The sequence below is a fragment of the Gavialis gangeticus genome, unplaced genomic scaffold (genome assembly GCF_001723915.1).
Source record: "Gavialis gangeticus isolate Ggan-Ray unplaced genomic scaffold, GavGan_comp1, whole genome shotgun sequence".
Classification (NCBI taxonomy): Eukaryota; Metazoa; Chordata; order Crocodylia; family Gavialidae; genus Gavialis; species Gavialis gangeticus.
In genome coordinates, this window is record NW_017728998.1 from 23,180,923 (window position 1) to 23,185,175 (window position 4,253).

General features: G+C 37.7%; 1 long non-coding RNA gene across 1 annotated transcript in view; it reads left to right on the forward strand.

Annotated features, from left to right (window-relative positions):
* The window catches only part of LOC109289547, a 205,722-nt gene that overhangs the window by 126,620 nt on the left and 74,849 nt on the right, over positions 1-4,253 (forward strand). The window contains exon 6 of the long non-coding RNA XR_002095399.1: positions 1,435-1,515. This is a non-coding gene — a long non-coding RNA (uncharacterized LOC109289547). The remainder of the gene's footprint in view (positions 1-1,434; positions 1,516-4,253) is intronic.

Genomic DNA, 4,253 nt, shown 5'->3' on the forward strand with positions numbered 1-4,253 from the left:
AAAAAATAGCCAGCAGCGTACTGGGCTATATTAACAGTAATGTTACTTGCAAATCAAGGGCTGGTTGGACAGACACTTAGCTGGGATCTTGTATTCAGGAGTGACCTTGCTTTGAGCAGGGGGCTGGACTGGCTGGAGATTTGTGAAATCAAATAGTAATTTAACTACAGAATGTCATGACTTATTTCTGAGGGATATCTGTAAGGCTGCATACTCCTTCAGGAGCAAGAGGGGTCAGGTGACAATCAACTCTAGGAAGAGACTTTGCAGGCAAGTGTTGGGGAGTCATCAGGAGCAAATATTCAGTAGTACTGAGTGACTGGGCCTGGTGACCAGGAGCAAAAATTCCACTTAAAGGTCCTGCTAGGTTCAGAGGTTCTTTGTCGATCTTGCGGCTTGAGGATTTTGATTCTCTGAGGCCAGGGAAACTGCAGAGTATAGTGGGAAACAGGGTCACTGTTTTATGTTGCCATTTCCATTCCTTGCATTTGGAAAATAAGCAGCCATGTGGAAGGGGCTAAGGATTGATTTGGGCAGCATTGATCATTCCTCAGGCTGTCGAGCCCACTTGCTTAAAAAGTCCAATTTCACTTTCCCAAGTAAAGCAAGTTCTGGTCTGGTATTTCTGGAAATGGCTTGACAAGTACTTGTGGCATGTGATGTGGCAGAATTTGGTTCAGAAAAATCCTTCCACTCTCAAAGAGCAGTACTTTGCAACACAAATATGTCATTCAATTTCCCAGTCAGTGTTTATGCTACAGTACAATTTCCTACATAAAATAGTAAGAAGAGCTTACCAGCCAGAAATGCTTAATGATTAGGGTGGTACACAACTGAAGCATTACTAGTGAAATAGCTCACTTACTGATTTGTTGCCAGGTAGCGAGCCAATTAGCAGTGCTGGTTATTATTTACATTTCATGCTATATATCACTAAAATTGTGTTGTTGATTTATCATTTATATTGTTGTATTGTCAGCATAATTTATTCATATCATGCTGAGATACCTGGGAAATTAAGTAATAAAGAAAATGGCATGGAGTATGTCTGTATTCAAAGATATTTACTTGGGTTTTAATGAGAATGCATGTTAAGGTAAATCATAGATCACTTAGCTATTAAATTGTTTCGGAAGCAAACCCATTAAAAGTTTACTTCCTATATTTTCTATATGGGAAAAGGTTTGCTTTTGTTTTTAATTTGATTTTTTTCCTGCTAAATAAGTCTCTTTTTTATTTGTTGGTTTTAAGACCAAAATCATACAAATTCAATTGAGTAGCAGATTGCAAGAAAAGCAATGCAAATTAATATACTGCTTGAGGTTTCCAATGTCCATTATTTATTAAAAGCCTTTTTTTCTTTTTTTTCTGTTCATGTATTAGAACAGTATCTTCTTAATGGAAATTAGATTTAGTTGATTTGTATTTTTACAGTTAGACATTTTCTGTGGCCAGTTCTAAAAGTCCAACAGGGAGAAGAAAAATAAGAGACAAAACCTTGGAATTCCATAGGATGTAAGTGCTAACAATGTATATTTAAAGGGTTTTAAAACATGAATAAGTAAAAGAATAAAATATAACCCAATTTTTGGTTTGGTGGTTGCTTTTAGAATACAAAGGAAATTATTTTAATGTGTGCTGATGCTACATAGAGGCTATATGCATTATCTTTTATTGGAAATCTTGTGATCCTCACCTACATTACATACAAGCATACACACAGAATAGATTTAATCAATGTAAAATTCTTTGAAGCTTCTTTACAATTTTTTAGGCATTTCAGATTTTCCACCAGTTCCTAAATTTTGACCCCAGGATCTCTTAATCTGAAGACCTACTGTATTACTCTCTAGCTTCCACTCTGCCCTTTTAAAATCTTTTGACTTCCAGTAGCCTGAGCATTTGTTCAGAATGGTTCTGCTGGTCAAGAGCTCATTTGGTTCTCTTGGAAATGTCCTAAGTGGAAAAATACTGCACCAGCAGGGAGCTGCAGTGGATCATCTCTAGCAGTCTTAGTTCCAAGATGCTACACTTTCTTTAGAAGCTTCCTGCAGAACCATAAATTTAATGTGAAGTGAAAAGTATGTATTTTTTTTTCATGAATTTATTATGAAAATGTGGCTTTTTTGGCTGCCTTTGCCTGTGGCACAGATTATTTCTTTCATGTTGCTCTAGCATACCCACTGAAATAAATAACACATACTCTTTTCTTGCGTATCATGATGTGGAGATCTTCTGAAAATGACCTTTTAGTTGAACAGCTCTATTGACTCCCACACTTGAATTTCCTGCCAGCTCAGTGGTATGATTTTCAGTTTTTGCAATGCTTGCTATTCATTGTGACCCTCATAGGCGCTTTAAAACCCAAGATGAAGAATAAGTGTACTGAGCAAACAGCATCAAGCCTTGAGCTGCCGTCTAACCATATGGTTGGCTTAGGTCCCAGTTCAACTGAGGTCTTGGAAACGCACTTAAATCGAATTAGATGTTTGGTCTGTGAAGCCAAACTAAGACCCTGGGCACCAACTTGTGGGGAGAGGAACAAAAATGGCAGGTGCCATACTGTTGGCCCTGCCAGTGCCTCCATCAACAGCCCAGTTGCAAATGCTGTGCTTTGTGCCATCACCACCCAGGGCACAGAACTGTCCAGTTACACCTCTGCTGCATGGGGTTGCTGAAATCAGCACAAAAGCTGTTTTTTTATGAATCTGAAAAGGGTGGATCCTGAAATTAGGGCTATCCCTGATTTTTAGAGAGATATTTATCCTAGCAGGTGATTTTTTTAAAATTATGGAGACCCGGTGTTCATGCATATTGACATGACATGTTCAGCTCTATATTGGATGAGTGCAAAACCATGGAGGAAAACTCGGACTAGTTTCAATATAAGAACATGATATGAGGTAAGACAGGCTTGTGCTTTTTTAGCAATGCTGTAACTTTAAGCAATGATGTGTAGGAATGACATCATAATTTTCCAAGAAGTAACGATGCCTGTGCTCTGGTTTTTGTGTTCAACACTGAGTTAAATATGGGTACAAAAGAGTGTAAATGAATGTATTATAAATATACTAAAATAAAACTATTATATTGCATTAATGACTAGTAAACCGATTATAAATTATTGATGTTTATCAATTTATCAATTGAAAAAGCACATTTAAAATAAAGAGGAGAAAAGCAGGACCAATGCATCACAAAATATATTTTGCTTATTTATTTTGATAATCGTAGTTTAGGTTTAATGGGTAATTCTTGATTTTGAACTAGCACATTTAGGGTAATATATTTATAAAAATACTGCATCCTAAGTAAAATGAAACCTCATTGTAGCACTTAGCTTGAGAGTGCTGACTGAGGAGTGAGCGAATCACCTTTTTTTGTTCATATCATAAGGTGTCTGAATTAGCCAGGGCTGAGTTACCAAGGTTCTATTGTGCAAAATACACAGATAATTGCAATATATGAATGTGTTTTGTTTCACAAACCTACTAGCAGCAAATGCCAATTATGAAAATTTCAAGAGGTCAGCAGGTTTGCCACTTTCCACATTTCTGCTGGAACCTCTGTCTGTCTTTAAACAGCCGAAACAGAACACGTGATTGGCTATGGAGAGATGTAGCATTTATCCTACTTGTGAGAGAAAAAAAGATCATATGATTTGCTTTTAGCTATGTTATTTGAGAAGCATCAGATCTTTTCTGACTTGAATGATAAATGTCATATTCCCCATTTAACCCTTCCATTACATATTTTCTTTCACTGTAACTGCATGCCGTTGTCCAAAGCTGCTGAACTGTTTTGCAGTTGCCACAGACAATGGGATTGCAGAGGCTTGAAATATATAAAGAATTTGACAGCAAAAGTTGATAAAATTAGGTTCTAGCATTTAATGTTGTTTGCTATGAAAGTATCACTTTAATGACCTCAGTCACATTCTTTTACCTTCTGGATAATCTTTAAACCAGCCTTTATTTCACCACAAACTGGCATGGGCACAGGTGCTGGGCATGTAAGTTGTTTCATAGTTTCATAGTTTCTAGGGTTGGAAGGGACCTGAGAAGATCATCTAGTCTGACCCCCTGCCATGGGTCAAACAACCCCAGCAAGGTGTTCATCTAACCTCTTCTTAAAAACTCCCAGGGTAGGAGCCTGCACGACCTCCCTTGGAAGTTGGTTCCAGACCCTAGCCGCCCTGACCGTGAAATAGCGCCTCCTGATGTCTAACCTAAATCTACCCTCTGCTAGCTTGT